The sequence below is a fragment of the Tupaia chinensis genome, unplaced genomic scaffold, assembly GCF_000334495.1.
Source record: "Tupaia chinensis unplaced genomic scaffold, TupChi_1.0 Scaffold143672_1, whole genome shotgun sequence".
Taxonomy (NCBI): domain Eukaryota; kingdom Metazoa; phylum Chordata; class Mammalia; order Scandentia; family Tupaiidae; genus Tupaia; species Tupaia belangeri.
Genome location: NW_006203520.1, coordinates 95,570 through 113,625, shown reverse-complemented (window position 1 = coordinate 113,625; position 18,056 = coordinate 95,570). Strand labels below are relative to the sequence as shown.

Here is an 18,056-nt window from a genome sequence, read left to right as displayed (position 1 = left end):
GTGGGTGCATGTGCATGCATGTCTAAGAACCTAAGAGGAGACTGGAGAAGAAGAGTTTGCAGTGTGGCCATCCCCCCCCGCCCCAGGGGATGATTTCTTGCTTTCTGTCTCTCTATCTCTCTATGGCTCTCTGTTGAGTTTATTTATCCTATAGCAACAATCTTTCTCCCTGAAAAAATCTATTATTATCAATTTACATTCAATCACTGTGTATCAATATAACATACCAAAAGAATTTTCTGATTGTGAATACACTGTATATTGATTCAGTCAAAGAAATTACCATATGTGTTCATCATCAACAGGCAATTTTCCATTTTTCTGTTCCTTAAATGGTTTGAATCTTTTCCCCTTGATTCCCTCCTTCTCACCCCATTTCCAACCCTCCTCCTGCACTGTCTCTACTATCACCATTGCTCTTCATGCTTTTTAAATAATATTATATGTAAATTTATGTCTTTTACAATGGACAGAAATTTTTACAGAATATTTGTATTGTGCCAAACTGGAATTAGTAAACATTTATCAACCTATATTCACATCCATGATGTCATCAAATGTATTTTGCTTTTTTAACAAATATTTTTAAATTTTTATATTCATTAACACCCAGCAAAAAGGCAGAACCCTTATGATCAGAGGTGGTGGTGAGATTTTCCTGACCCTTTAACCAGAAAATGCCTCTGCCCAAACCCCTCCTTCTGGATGAACACTCAGCAAAAAGACAGGTAGGGTGGTCTCTGTCTTCTTTCTGTCTCTATCTCTCTCTCCCCCTCCCTATCTCTCAAAATTTTCTCCAATATAAATATATATATATATATATATATGTGTGTGTGTGTGTGTGTGTGTGTGTATGTGTATGTGTGTGTTTAAAAAGTCTGTAGGTACTGTCTCTTGCTCTGATCTCTACTTTCCCTTACTAATTTCAGAATCCATGTGCATCTGAAGTGGAATTTCCTTGTCCTTTAACCATAAAGAGCCTCTGTCCCAAACCAGAACAGCAGAAAGTCAGGTAGGGTGGTCTCTGTCTTCTTTCTGTCTGTCTCTCTTCTCCCTTTCTCTCAAAATTTTTTTCTCATATATATACATATATATCTGTGTTTGTTTTTAAAAATTCTGTAGGTACTGTCTCTTGCCTCTGACCTCTTCTTTCTCTTGCTAATTTCAGAATCCATGTGCATCTGAGGTGGATTTTACCTGTGCTTTTAATTGAAAAAAATCCTCTGCCCCAAATCCCTCTATCCAGCCAAACACCCAGAGAAAAGTCAGCTAGTGTGTCTCTGTCTTCTTTCTGTCTCTGTCTCTCTTTCTCCCTCACCCTTTCTCTCAAAATTTTTCTCTCTTATATATATGTGTGTTGTTTTAAAAACTCTGTAGATACTGTCTCTTGCCTCTGACCTCTTCTTTCTCTTGCTAAATTCAGAATCCAAATGCATCTGAGGTGGGCTTTCCCTGTGTCGTTAAAGGGAAATACCCTCTACACTGCGTGGTTCTTATTTTTTTTTTTTGCCTTTTTTAAAAAATGAAATACTTTTCTCCTTATCATTTTAGGGTTTTTTTATTGTTGTTTTTCTTTCATTTTTGTCTTTTTCTCTTTGTTTCCTTCCTTTTACCTGACTTCTTCACCTTGCGTCTCACCTTCCACACATTGTCTAGGCAGGTCTACATGCACAGTAGTGAGACATCTGAATACTTTAAACCCCGAAGTTGAATCCATGTACCCAATTGCCTTGAAACTGTGAGATCTTTGTAATATCTAGTTCCATTGAAAAAAGTGCAGGTTCCTTGGTGAAGCAATGTTACTGCAGAAAAATTGCAGGCCATCTCTTTCCACATGTCTTTAACATCCATAATTAACTTCAAGAAGGTAGTAAGTAGCATATAATCAGATTACTATAAACCATCACTGCAGTGGCTCACGGAATATGGGAAATCAAGAAAATATCTCTCTCCCAAGGGAAAAGAACAGTCCTTCACCATCCACAGACAGTACAATGGGACACCTGGAAATGTCAGATAAAGGTTTTAGACTATTTATAGTGACAAAGCTAACAGAGATGCAAGAGAAGAGACACACAATGAGCCCCAGAAGATGCAGGAGAAAAGAGACAATGAATTCCAGGAGGTATGGAAGTTCTTCCATGATCGGAAAAAGGAAATGCACACCATAAAAAAAGAACCAAATGGAACTGTTAGAGATGAAGACTGTAATACAGGAAATCAAAACCTCCCTTGAAAGTAGTAAAAGCAGATTATATTATTCAGAAGTTCAAATCTCAGATCTAGAAGACAGAACCTCTGAGTAGAACAATTCACCAAAAAGACAGAGAAAATAACCCTCCCAAAATGAGAATGCTACACAAGAAATACTAGATGCCATTAAGTACCCAAACATTCAGATAATTGGTATCCCAGAAGGTGAATAAACTAATAAGGGCATTGAAAATATATTCCATGAATTCCTGGAAGAAAACTTTCCAAACCTAGAGAGTCACTCAAAGATCCAGATCCATGATATACAAAGAATTCCACATAGAATCAACCCAAGATCTTCTCCAAGGCACATGATAGCCAGATTGACCAAAACCACAGAGAGAGATAAGATACTAAAATTGGCAAGAGAAAAATGTCAAGTTAGTTTCAAAGGATATCCCATCAGACTAACATCAGACCTCTCATCAGAAACAATGCAAGCAAGGAACAAATGGGAAATTATATTCAAAGTGTTATGTGAAAAACAGTTTCAACCAAAAGTACTGTATCAGGAAAGATTATATGGGAAGAAAAGATTATGTGGGAAGAAAAAGATAAAAAAACTTTCACCTCATTTTCTTTTGCAAATAACTTAGTTTATACCTCTCTTTAGTAAAAGGGGGAATAGAGAGAGAAGGGGGGGAATAAAAACTGCTTCAGAAGAAAATTACAGTGTACTTGTCACTAGATTCTAGCCCATGAGGGGTGATTTCTCTCTTTCTATCTCTCTGTCTCTCTCTGTCTGTCTGGCAAGCACACATGCCCTATAGCAAAAACTTCTCAAAAAAAAAAAAAGAAAAAGAAAAAAGAAAGAAAAGTATGCTTAATTGGCAAAAAATGTGAAGGTATTTGCTAATGATAATATATATAGTAATATCTTTGTCTTGAATGACTTGCATGGTTTTTGTGTTGAAAAAATGATATACTGTGAAGACATGTGATAAAATATGTATTAAAATGAATAAGTAAAAATATATATGTTAAAAAAACCATTGTACTCAATGGTGAAAATTTGAATTCTTTCTTCTAAGAGACATAACAAGACAAGGATGTGCACAATTCGAGATAGTAATGAACGTTCTTGCAAGAGCTATAATGCAAGAGAAAGAAAAGATGTCAAAATAAGAAAAGAAGGAGTATAACTTTCACTGTTTGATGGTGCTATAATTTTACATGTAAAACTCTTAAAGATTCCTTCAAAAAACTGTTTGAACTAACAAATGAATTCAGTAAAGTTGCAGGAAAAAATTTATATTCATTCACTGTGTATCATTACAGCTTTTATACCTTCCCATCTTTCCGTTTCTGCCACAGAGTGCTGGTATTTGCTATATATTGAGTGGGGACATACAATGCCTCTCACAGTCTGGTTTGGTTGGTTTAGCAGTGAGTCTTCCATATGTCTACTTTCTATCAAATCAAGGGACTCATTTTTTTTTAATGGCAGAGTAGTATTCCATAGTGTATAAATGGCCACACTTTTTCAATCCATTTATCTCTTCATGGACATTTACGTTGGTTCCATGTCTTAGCAATTGTAAATAATGCTGCATGTAGAGAGAAATATGGAGGTTCCTCAAAGGCCTACAAATAGAACTCCCATATGATCCAGCAATACCACTAATGGACATCTCTTTAAGGGATAAAAAAATGCTCAGCTGGAAAAATAATTACTGGTGCTAACAGGTGGCATGGTGTGTGAGGCACTGGACTCCCACATTGCTGACCATGGTTCAAGTCCCAAACCTGGCAGCTTATTTTCTTACTCTCCCTTTCTCTCTGTCTGTCTCTCTCTGGTCAAAGTTGAAGAAAAATGATAATAAATAAAATTAAAAATAAATCTTAAAAAAAGAAAACAAATTACCATACATATTATTATCAAAAGATGAATTTTCCATTTTTGTGTCCCTTAAATATTTTGCTTCTTGGGACCAACGGTTGGTGTAATGGCTGTGTTACTAGACTCCCATGTACTTGACGATGGTTTGAATCCTGGACTCGGTGGCTTGAACTCACACCAGGTGCATGCGCGTGCATGCCCAAGATCTGGAGAGGAGAATGGAGGAGAAGGGATTGCAGAATTGCCATCACTCCTGGGGAGTGATTTTTTGCTTTCCATCTCTCTGTCTCTGTCTTTCTGATGAGCACTCACACCTTATAGCAAAAACTTCTCCTCCCCCCAAAAAATTTTGCTTCTTAGCTTCTTATACATTTTGTAAATTATTATAGGTAAATTACAGTTATGTACATTTATAAAATATAAAGTACTTCATAATTTTTGAATGCAATGTGAAATGATTAAAGAAAGGTAAATCATATGAGCATCACCTCAAATAGTTTTCATTTTTTATGATGAGAACATATACATTTAATACAGTACATTCAAATATATTTATGGCCCTGGATTATGCAAAAGTTTATTTTCAAAACTTGTAATTTTATATAATAGTTGTACATAATTATGTGATGCAGTGTGATTTTTCAAAAGGTACAGACATTGTGTAATAATCAAATTAGGATCCTGAAAATATTCACCATTTCAAACATCTCTATGTTATGCACTTTGAAAATGTACACTTCTAAATTTGGAACACCAACTTTGAAGGAATAATGTTAGGATAAATAAATTGGGGATTAAAATACGAATCTATATATTCTCATTTATTGGTTGAAGCTAAAAGATTTGATTACATAGAAGTGGAGAATGTGACAATGGATATAAGAAGAAAGAAAAGTGGGCAGAGGAGGCATGTAAAAAAATGTAGTAAGCAAACAAAAAGGTGCCAGTAAATAAGTGGAATAAATTCTAGAATATTGTAATGACAATTTATTTTATAATAAGAATACTAACTTATTGCACAAATGAAAAAAAGTTGATTTAGATTTCACAAAAATGAAAAACCACTTTTTAGATGACACTGCTTAGGAAAAGAAAATGGAAGCCACAAACAGAGTAAATATTTCAATTTACATATGTTTTGTATTTATATTATGTCTGTTGCAATATTGCTAGTTTCATTGTGAATCTGATTTATCCTGTTCCTTTCCCTCTTCTTAATTAATCTAGCAATCCAAATTGTATTTCTCTTCAAAGAACCAGCTTTTGGTTAAATTTATCTTCTGTTTCATTTATTTTCTATTTCATTTATTTCTGCTTGGATCTTTATTATGTCTTTTTTTCCTGGCGTTTTTGGGTTCTTTTTATTGTTGCTTTTCCAGTTCCCTGAAACATGGTTCTGGGTTGTCTTTTTGCCACTTTACCATTTTTTTTTTTATGTGCACTACTTGCAATCATTATGAAAACTCTTGTGCTCATTATCATTAGTTTCAATCAATCTTTTGATATTGGTCTTAATTTATTCAGTGGTTGTGATTTCACTCAGGATTAGGTTGTTTAGTTTCCATACGTTTGTGTGTTTTTTAGGGTTCTTTCAGAAATTAATATGAAATTTAATTTCATCATGGTAAGAGAAGATGCTGGATATAGTTTTTATGCCTTTCAATTTGTAAAAGCTGCTCTTGTGCCCTATCATGTGGTCAGTTTTCAAAAGGATTCCATGAATGGGTGATAAAAATGTGTATTTTGTGTTTGTTGGATGGAAGATTCTAAAGATGTCTGTCAAGTCCATTTGATTTATGGTATTGCCTAAATCCTGTATTTCTTTGCTTGATTTTTGTCTAGATGATCTGTCCAAAGAAGATAGTGGGGTGCTGAGATCCCAAGAATTATTGTGTTGCAGATCCTTTCAGATCTGTCAGTCTTTCTTTCACGTTTTGGGGGAGCTCTCTATCTTGCTCTTTTTTATGTGTGTGTGTGTGTGTGTGTGTATACATACAGGATAGATATTTCTAATTGTTAAATCTTCTTAACAAATTAACCTTTTTAGTACCATATAGTGTCCTCCTTTGTCTCTTTTTACAGTCTTTGTCTGAAATGAGTATTGTGACTCTAGTCTTTTTTTGGATTCTATCTGCATGGAATGCCTTTTACAAACTTGTCACAATTTAGTCCATGTATGTCTTTATGTATGAGGTGTGTTTCTTGTAGGCAGCAAATAGAGAGTTTCTGTTTTTGTTTGCTTGTTTTTTGTTTGTTTGTTTACTTTTTAAATCCATTTAGCCAGTCAGTGTCTCTTGACTGGAGAATTCAATCCATTAACATTTATCACTATGTTTTTAATTGAGAGAGTTTTTGCTCTAAGGCATATGCACTTGTTGGAGCAATAGACACAGAAAGACAGAATATAAGAAATCACTCCCCAGGAGGGATGGCTATTCTGCTATCCCTTCTCCACCATTTTCACCTTGGGATTTTTGGATATGCACACACATGAATGTGGTTTGATTTTTTTAAAGAATGATTTTATTTAACTTTATTATTATTATTATTATTTTACAATTTGACAGAGAGAGAAAGTGAGAAAACAAGTGAGAGAGAGAGAGAGAGAGAGAAAGAGAGAAAGTGAGAAAACAAGCCACTAGGACTTGAACCATGGCTAGCATGTGGGAGTCCAGAACCCTTAACCACTACACCACTTGCTGGCCCCATGTACCTGGTGTGAGTTTTAAGCTACCAGGTTTGGGACTTGAACCATGATCAACTATGTGGGTGTCCAGTGAACTAACCAATATGTCATCTGCTGGTACCCACATTCATTGTTACTATTGATATTTGCAGACTTATCTCTGCCATTATGTTAGCCATTTTCTTGTTCTCATATTTCTGTCTCTTTAATTATCCTTGTATAGCACTCCCTCTTCTTTATTTTATTCAATTTTTTTTGAGAGAGGTTTCTGCTATAGGGCACATATGCTCTCCAGAAAGACAGAGAGAGACAGAGAGACAGAAAATGAGAAATCACCCCCCAGGGGGGATGGCCACGTTGCAATCCCTTCTCCTCCATTCTCCTCTTGGGATCTTGGGCACACACGCACATGTGACCAGCATGAATTTAAACCAACTGGTCCAAGACTCAAACTGCGGTCGGCTACATCGGAGTTCAGCAACATAGCCATCACGCTAACTGCTGGTCTCTCTTCTTAAAGAACTGGTCAAGTTTTAGTAAATTCTTTCAAGTTTTTTTTTTTTTCTTATCTTTTCTCCCTTTTAAAAAAATAATATTGCCAGGTATAGTATTCTCTGTTGAAGTTGTCTTACTTTTAATTCTTTAGTTATATCTTCTTACTTTTTTCCTGCTCAACATACCTTCCTATTCTTTTCTTGCTCACATTGTTTCTGTTGAGAGGTCCAATGTTAGCCTAATGGAATGATCTCTGTAAGTAACTAGATGTTTCTTTCTTGTATTTTTTAGAATCTTATCTTTATATGTGAATTTCGCTAACCTGGCTTATCATGTGCCATGGAGAGGATCTTCTTAGGTTCATTCTATTTGAGGCACTTTGTATTTCTTTGGTCTGGATGATTGTATGTTTCCCTAGGTGTGGAAAGTTTTCTTTAAGTGTTTTATGGAATATATTATCAATATCCTTATTAGATTTTTTACTTTCTGGGTTACCAATTATTCAGATGTTTCGGTGTTTAATAATATCTAGTATTTTCCATGTTATCCTCTTTTTAAATTCTTTGTGGTGATTTTTTTTTTCTGTGTGTGTGTGTCTTTAGGAATACCTCTTTATTAGACAAAACCATAAATCAAAAGTTTCCAACTTCTTGCACATGAAGAAAGCTTTAAAAAAGATGCCTGGATACAAAATATGGTCCAGTGACTCAAAACTGATTCTATAACACAGTATTATTCTAAAGTCATACTTTACTTCAAAAACCTATAATTTCTTTTATTGGTATAAAAATACCAACATGAAATTCTTCATTTTGCTAATATATGTGAATAGGGCTACTGCAACTATCTGCACAATCTATACTTTCTAAGCACTCAGCCACTCCCAGTTTTGTGAGATAGTGTTGTCTTTTAAAGTTCTGAGAGTTCAGATGCCTATACCCTGTGAAAGCCTGACTTTCTTTCTTTCTATAATACCTACAAAATTAACCTGTCTTTTCAGAAGTGTTGGATGTTTCCTTTCCCTCTCCATGTTGCTGCTTAATTTGATAGATCTCATTTTCTAATTGCACAATAGTCCATTCAATCTCATAATTTTTACAGATCAAGAAGACCCAGTTTGATTCCATTTCTCTCAACTTGGATCCAGCTGTGAGCTGAATGTTCATTCATTGCCAGTTTAAATCTTGGATATGTTTTCTTAACTTCTGAAGCTCTTTCTGCGCACGTTCAATCATATGAACTAGATTTTCATTATGTACTTTCTAGGCATGCATCCGTGCTGTGACATTAACTCCAGATTCTCAATTCAAACTGCTTGATGCTCTGAGCCTTAGAATTATTTATACATTAATGTCATTTTTCCAACCTGGAAAACGGGTAGAACCTCATATGTTTCATAGTGAGCAATTCAATTAGTTGTTGAGCAGCCAGTCTGTCAAATTTATTTCTCATTATGTCAGTTTCAAAGGCAGAACAATCAAGGGCCATCAGATAGCTGATGTAGTTTTTGTACATCAGTATTTGAGCATTTTCTCCTCCACCAGCAATGCAGCCATTTCCCGCACACCAGGTGCTTCACAGCCTTGATTAAAATATGGCAGAGCATCCACCACCACCTCTCCAGCCACCAAACCCATACCCGCCGTTCTGGACACCACTCTGTGGTAATTTTTTCTAGGCCAGAGGTTCTATCTTCTAGATCACAGATTCAATCTTTTTTTTTTTTTTTTTTTAGAGGTTTTTGCTATAGGGCATGTGTGCTCGCCAGACAGAGAGACAGAAAGCCAGAAATCACCCCCCAGGGGGGATGGCCACACCGCAGTCCCTTCTCCTCTATTCTCCTCTCGGGATCCTGGGCACGCAAGCACACACGCCCGGCATGAGTTTTAAGCCACCAGGTCCAGGACACAAACTGTAGTCGACTACGTGGGAGTCCAGCGACATAGCCATTATGCTAACTGCTGGTTCCACAGATTCAATCTTCTGCATGACCAAATCTACTTTTTTTGGAGAGGTTTATTTTGTTGTTGTTGTTGTTGTTTTGTTGTTCTTGTTGTTTTGTTGTTGCTGTTTTTTCTTTTCTTTTCTTTTCTTTTTCTTTCTTTCTTTTTTTTTTTTTTTTTTTTTTTTTTTTTCCCTACAGGATATGTGTGTTCACCAGAGACAGACAGGAAGAGGAAACATAAAGTCAACAAGTCAACATAAAATTACTTTACTCTCCCACCCCAAGTCAAATGGTCACATTGGAATTCCTTCTTTTCCATTCTCCTCTCACAATTTTGGACATACACACATACATGCCTGGTTCATTTTCAAGCTGTCTTGTTAAGCCATGTAGGATCCAGCACCTCAACCACCATATCATCTGCTGGCCCATAATGCTGCATCTTTTAATTGGATAATTTAATCCATTTATATTCACTGTTTTTATCAATAAATGTGGACCTGTTTTCCTGGTTAATCTGCCTTTTTATTTATATTTATCTCCCTTTCATTTTCCTGATGTAGTATTTCTTGAAAAGCTGGTCTAGTATTGGTAAATAAGCCTTTCAGGTTTTGTTCATCTCGGAATGTGTTTATTTCTCCTTCCAGTTTGAAAGATAATCTTTCCAGTTACAGTATTTTTGGCTGAAGTTGTTTTCTTTTCAGAACTTTAAATATATCTTCTCATTTCCTCCTTCCTTGCCTGCATTATGCTGGGAGGTCTGGGTCAGTTTGGTGGAATATCCTTAATAAGTAACTTGAATGTTCTCTCTTGTCAATTTTAAGATACTCTCTTTGACTGACTTTTGCCATTTTGAGAATGTTATGACTTAATGAGAAACTTCTTACATTGTATCTCCATGTTGTCATTGGTATTCCTGGATCTGGATGTCTCTATCTCTCCCTTGACTTGGAAATTTTTCAGATAGTATTTCATGAGAGAGATTTTATATGCCTTTACTCATTTCTTCACCTTATTATATAATCATTATGTGAATACTCAACTGTTTAATGGTGCCTCATATATTCCATTTGTTGTCATTATTTTTTTTTTTTTTTATATGATCAGTTATTTAATTAGGTTCTTGGCAAAAAGATCTAGAACACCAATTTGTGAGGATAGACTCCATTTGTAAGGGCAAACACGGATCGCAGGTAGCCCTGGAGCTGAGGAACAGCTTTGATTTTTGGCAAAATTTGCGAATCCACAGCTTTCTGATCAATCTTGCGCTGCTCTGAAATCTCGTATTTCTCCTTCTCTGTGTCGAAGATCTCACCTTCCTGGTGTCTGGGCTTCCGCAGTTTCTTTTTCTTGAAGTAAGCATCGGTAAGGTGCTTTGGGATTTTTACTTTGCTAATATCAATTTTCGTGGAGGTGGCAATGACGAATTTCTGGTGTGTTCTACGCAGTGGAACTCGATTGAGAACTAGCGGTCCAGTTACAAGTAGCAAGCCACTGCTCAGCTGCTTCAGGAAAACTACTCTCTTGCCTCTGTGGCGTCCAGTGAGGATGATCAGAATGGTCCCAGGAGTGATGCTAGCTCGCAGCTTTCTCACATGCTGACTGAAGGGTTTTTTGCCATGGCTCAACAGCTTTCGAGGCACATCTTCAGTAGGATAATACCTAGGCATTTTGCGCAGTTTAACCACCCGGGTACCACCATTCTTGTCTCCACCAACCGGTTTTGTGACAGTCGCAAGAACCTTCTCCTTCTTTTTCTTTTCGATCCTGGATTTAGTGGCCGAGTATTTCCTCTTGTACATGGCCTTCCTGGAATACATGGCAGACCGGGAATATCTGCCGATGCCCCGGACTAGGACAGGGTTTCGGCTGCAATGGGGCTTCCCCTTCTTGGGCTTTTTAGCCTTAGAGTCATCCTTTTTAACCTTGCCACTGGCATCAGCCTTCTTGGCTTCAGGTTTCTTCTCCTTAGTATCCTGCTTTGCAGCTTTATCGCCTGCCATCGTGTATAGTGGGAAAGAGCTGTTGTCATTATTTTTCATTTTTCTTTCTTTTGGTGGATTGGACTATATCATGGACAGTATCACTAAGCTCAGAGATTATTTCTTCTGCACAGTGTTCTGCATGGAATATAATTTTGACACATCATTTTATTTCCTTCATTGAATCCTTCATCTCCAGAAGTCTGAATTCATTCTTTTTTAAACATGTCTACCTCTTTATAGAATTCCATTTTCATGTCATGGAATAATTTTGTCATCTCCCACAATTGTCTGTTTTTTTCTCGTCTCTCATTGAGTTTTGTTATGATAAATATTCTGAATTTTCCAAACACAATAAAATTAATATATGAAAACCCCATAGGTAACATTATACTGAATGGGAAAAAGCTGAAAGCATTCCCACTAAAACCCAGACAAAGTCATACACTTTTTGCACTCCCACTCATTTTTAACTGGAAGTCCTAGCCAATGCAATTAAACAAGAGTAAAATACAACCCATTCAAATAGGAAAAGTACAAGCAAAATTTTTCCCATTTACAGATGACGTGATTATATACATAGATAATCCTAAAGAACTCACAAAAATACTCCCAGAAGTTATGACAAAATTCTGAAAAGTGGCAGGACACAAAAGTCAATATACAAAAATCTATAATGTCTTTATATGCAAACAATGAGCCAACTGAGGTAGAATTGCAGAAAGCAATTTTATTGTTGATAGTCATAGAAAACTAAAAATCTACTCTGAAGTCCTGAAAAAAATGATATATGTAGGAATAAACCTAAACAAAGAGGTGAAAAACCTCTACAAAATAAACCATGAAAAACTGAAAAAAAAAGAAATTTAGTATGATACCAAAAAGTGGAAAAACATGCCATGTTCCTGGATCAGAAGAATTAATATAATCAAAATATCAATATTACCCAAATCTTATTTGCTTATTCAATGCAATTCTGCTCAAATTACTGTCAGATTCTTCACAGAAATAGAAACGTTAATAAAACTCATCTGGAATCATAAAATTTCCCATATCAGGAAATCAATACTGTCCATAAAGAATAAAGTTAGAGGCATCTCACTACTTGACCTCAAAATATATTACAAAGACGTGATAATGAAATAGCATGGTACTGTCACAAAAACAAACATGTAGACTAAAGGAACAGAATAAAGAAGCTAGCAATAAACCCAAAAGCACACAGTCAACTGATTTTTGAAAAAAGGCACAAGACACTCCAGTGAGGAAAAGAAACTCTTCAGCAAATACTTCTGGAGGAACTGGATATCTCCCTGCAGATAATATAACTGGACCTCTTTCTTTCACCATTAACAAAAATCAACACAAAATGGATTAAAGATCCAAATGTAAAGCTTCAAAATGTAGAACTACTGGTTAAAAATGGGAATCTCTTAAAGACATTGACGTAAGTAAAGCTTTCTTAAATAACACCCCTAAAGCAAACGGAAACAACTCCAAAAATAGACAAGCAATACTATATCGAAATTAAAAAAATTCACAAAACAAAGAAAAAAATAGAATGAGGACATAACCCTCAGAATAGGATAAAATATTCACAAACTATGTTTCAGATAATAGACTGATAATAAGATTATTTAGGAAACTCAAGTGACTTGCCTACCTAAAAAGGATAATCCAGTTAAAAAGTGGGCAAGTGAGCTGAAGAGACAACTAACCAAAGAAGACTTATGAATAGTTAAATAGCATATGAAAAAATGCTCAACATTTCTTATCAAAGGAAATACAACTTAAAACCACAAATACATACCACTAAACCCCAATTACAGTGGATATAATTTTTAAAATGAAGAATAAAAAGTGCTCAAGAGGCTGCAGTGAAAAAGAAACCCACTTGTACCATTCGTGCTGTACTACATTGGTAGTCACTGTGGAAACAAAACAGAGAATCTTCAAAAACCTACAAATAGAATTACCACATGACCCAATAATTTTGCTCCTGGGTATTTACCCAAAAGATAGAATACTAAACTTGAAAGTCACTTGCTCATTCATTTTTATTACAGCATTATTCACAATTTCTAAGAAATAGAACCAACCTAAATGTTCAAGAATAAAAGACTGGATTGAAAAATGTGGCACATATTCACTATGGAATACTATTTATGCATAAAACAATAAGACCTTCTCACTTGATAAAAAGTGGGTGACTATGGAGGATTTAATGCTAAGTAAAGTAAGCCAGACAACACTGCATCCTCATACAAATATGCCACAAATGTAAACACTATAGCAGAAATGCAAAGATTTAAAGATATAATATCAAGGAAGGTAAGTGTAGATGCCAAAGACTATAAGGAGAAGGTGAATAGTAGGATATGGGAGGGAGAGACTTAGTAAAAAACATTAACAGATACAAGACTGTAAAGTTATGTTGAAAATTATATATATGGTAATATGTTTTTTACTGAATTGTCAGGCATACATGAATGCTAAGAAAAACCATATGGTATGCTGTAAGTACATACAATAATTAAATGCAAATTAAAAAATAAAGAAGTCAGCAGGTGATGTATTGGTGAAGGCTCTGGATTCCCACCTGGTCTATTCCAGTTTGAGTCGCAGACTCAGCAATTTGAAACTCATGCCTACTACACGTGGGTGTGTGCCCAAAAACCCAAGAGTGGAATGGAGGAGAAGAGATTATGATGTGGCCAACTTCCTGGTGGGCAGTTTAGGAATGGAGGAGAAGAGATTATGAAGTGGCCAACTTCCTGGTGTGTAGTTTCTCACTTTCTGTCTCTCTGTGCCTCCAGTGAGTGTTTATGTCCTATAGAAATAAATCTCTCAATAATTAATGATTAGTTAAAATTAAAAATAAAGGATACATGTACAGACAAACATGGTACAACTATTTCTGGAATATTATTCAGCAATATTAAAAAATAAGTGCTTGAGGCACCAGTTTAGGTGGGTGTTTAAATGAACTGATGCCATGTGATGAACTGTGTGGTTCAATTTCCAGACCCAGTAGCTTAATTAACATGCTGGGCACATGTGCATGTGTGCCCGTAATGCCAGCAGGATGGTAAATGAAGAAGAAAGAATTGTAGGGTAACATACTATGATTTCTCTCTCTCTCTCTTACTCTCTCTTTTTTTTTTTTTCTATTACTCTCTGGCAAGTTCATGAATCCTCTGGCAAATGTAAAATTTTAAAAAGATATGTCTTATGTATGTATAAGTCTTATGTATGTCAAAGGTTGAATAATTCTCATCAATTTACTGAATAAAAACTGCAAGTAACAAAAGAATACTAATGATATAATTTTATTTATTTGAAGTGTTTAAAAATGCAAATTCATAGAGCTCTAATATATATTACTGTTTGTTAGGATTTGGAGAAAGATAAATGAGAGCAGGCTGCAATTGGGTATGGAGTTGAGTTTGAGGGTGATTAAAATATGTTTGTCCCAACAAGTATTTTCCAAAAGTACCTAAAGTTTGGTAAATAAACATATATTTTAGCTCACAAATTTGTGCTAATAACCAGACTTACAAAAACAAGTTTATTTAAAGATGAACTATCCAAGAAAGACTGCTAGATTTAAAGCAGAGATAGATTATAACACACTAATTGTTGGGGATCTAAACACCCCATCACCTCTTCCAAAGATGTCAATAGGATAAAAATTAGCAAAGAGATTCAGGACCTAAATGATACATTAAACCAGATGGTCTTGACAAACATCTATAGAACTTTCCACCCAAAAGAATACAAAATGTACATTTTTTCAGCCATGCATGGTATCTTGTTGAAGAATGACCACATGATAGGGCAAAAACAATTAGCCTTTACAGATTCAAAGGTGTAGAAACTATATCCAGTATCTTCTTTGATCGCTTGAAATAAATGATACTAATCTCAGGAAAACCCTCAAAAATACACAAATACATGGAAACAAATTAAAATCCTTCTGAATGACTTCATGACTACTGAAGAGATTAAGACTGATATAAAAAGCTTTATGGAAACAAAAGATAATGAGTACATGAGCTTCCATAATCTATGGGACACTACAAAAGCAGCCATAAGAGAGAAGTTCATAACATTTAGTGCACAAAGGAAAAAGATGGAAAGGTAGCAAGAGGACCACCTAACATCATGCCTCAGGGAATTGAAAAAAACAAAAACAAAAAATCCAAAAAGTGCCAGGAAAAAAAAAATAATAAAGATTCAAGAAGAAAATGAAATAGAAAATAAGTGAACTACACAGAAAATAAATGAAAGCAAAAGTTGGTTCTTTGAAGAAGATAAACAAAATTGACTAATTAAGCTATACTAATTAAGACAAAAGAAAGGAACCAGATATATCAAATTTGTAACAAATTAGGCAATATTAAAACACACATAATAGAAATAAAATATTTCATTAGAAGATACTATGAGTGACTATATGCCAACAAATAAAAAAACCTGGATGGATGGACAAATTCCTGGATACATATAACCAAGTAATATTGACTCAGGAGGACATAGAAATCCTGAATACACCTGTAACAAGCAATAAGACTAAATCAGTAATAAATAACCTCCCGACTAAGAAAAGTCCATGTCCTGATGGCTTCACTTTGGAATTCTACAAAACTTTTAAAGAAGAGCTAACCCCCAATCTACTCAAACTGTTTCTATATATCCAAAAGGAAGGGATCCTTCCAAATTTATTGATGAAGCCTCCATCACCCCATTCCCAAAATGGATAAGGATATGACAGTAAAGAAAAACAGCAGACCTATGTCTCTAATAAATAGAGAAGCAAAAATTATCAAGATACTTGCTAACCATATTAAACAGCATACAAAAAAGATTATCCATCATGATCAGGTAGGCTTTTTTCCAGGAATGCAAGGATGGTTCAACATAGGCAGACCATAAAGTAATACACCACAGTAACAGAAAGAAAGATAAAAATTATTGATCATTTCAATCAATGCAGAAAACTATTTGACAAAATACAAAATTCCTTCATAATTAAGATTCTCAGTAAAATAGGTATTGTAGGATCATTTCTCAGCATAAGACCCATCTACAAAAAAACTATAGCTAACATTATACTGTATGGAGAAAAGCTGAAAGGTTTCCCACTAAAAACTGATACAAAACAAGGCTGGCCACTCTCTTCATTCCTGTTCTATATATTACTGGAAGACCTACCCAAAGTGATCAGAGAAGAAAGTGAAATAAAAGGCATTCCAATAGGTAAAGACTTGATATTATCTCTGCAGATTACATGATGGTATACATGGATGACCCAAAAGTATTCATGAAAAAAGTTCTCAAAGTAATAAATGCATGCAAAAAGTGTCAGGATACAAAATTAAGTTACAAAAGTCTATAACATTTCCATATACAAACAACAAGCAGATAGAGACATAATTTAAGAATGTAATCTCATTTGCCATAGCCACAAAGAGTTTAAGATACCAAGGACTAAAACTAACCAAGGAAGTCAAAGACTCCTCTAGGGAAAACTATGAAGGTCTTAAGTAGAAAATGACACAAAAAGTGGAAGGACATCCCATGTTCCTGGATTGGCAGAATTAATACAATCAAAATGATAATTCTACCCCAAAATATTCATATTTAATGCAATCCCTATAAAATTTCAAAAGACATTCTTCACAGATCTAGAAAAGACAATAATAGAATTTCTGGAATCATAAAATATCCCATATTGTCAAAGCTATGGCCAAAGCCATCCTGTGTAAGAAGACTGGAGTGGGTGGCATCTCACTTCCTGAGTACAAAATATAGTACAAAGCTATGATCATCAAAACAGCATGCTATTGGTACAAAAACAGACACATGGACCAATGGAACAAAGTAGAGACCCCAGAAATAAACTCCAAAACATACTGCTAACTGAGTTTTGAAAAGGGTACCAGCCAATCCAGGAGAAAAGGAAAACATCTTTAGCAAATGGTGCTGGAAAAACTGAGTATTCACCTGCAAAAAGATGAATCTAAACCCCTATAAAACTACTGGTGGAAAGCACAAGGGAAACTCTATGAGGTATTTTGGTAGGCAAAGACTTCCTAAGCAAGACCCCCAAAGCACAGGCAATCATCCCCAAACTAGACAGGTGGGATGACAACAGATTGAGAAGTTTCTGCACACCAAAGGACACAGTACTTAGTGTGAATGACAACCCTTGGAATGGGAGAAGATTTTTGTTACCTATGCCTCTGATAAGGAACTGATAACCAGAATACACAGGGAACTCAAGGGACTTACTGGGAAGAAAATAACCCAATTAAAAGATGTGAGCTGAATAAACAACTCTCTAAGGAAGACATATGAACAGCGAAAGAGTATATAAAAAATGTTCTACATCTCTCAGTATAAAGGGAATGCAGATCAAAACTACAAGATACCACATAACCCCAGTCAGAATTGTGAAGATTAAAAAATAATAATAATAAAAAATAAAAAATACACTGATAAGTACTGGCGTGGATCTGGTGAAAGAGGAACTCTACAATTGTGAGTGGGAATATAATTTCATTCAATTCCTTTGGAAAACAATAGGGAGGTTCCTCAAAGACCTTCAAATAGAACTTCTATATGATCCAGGAATTCCACTCCAGTGTATCTACCTAATGGACAGGAGTGTGCTCAGTCGGAAAAGCACTTGCACAACTATATTTATTGTGCCATTATTCATGATTGATAAGATATTGAAACAACCCAAATGTCCACAAACAGATGAATGTATTAAAAAACTGTGGCACATATACTCCATAGAATATTATTCAGCCAAAAAAAAAAAAAACCCTGGCATTTGATAGAAAGTGG

The 18,056-nt window shown here is 35.2% G+C and overlaps 1 pseudogene; it reads right to left on the bottom strand.

The window, feature by feature from the left end:
* Positions 1–8,257: 8,257 nt before the first annotated feature.
* LOC102474785 (pre-mRNA-splicing factor SPF27-like) overlaps positions 8,258–18,056 on the bottom strand; it is a 35,017-nt pseudogene continuing 25,218 nt past the window's right edge.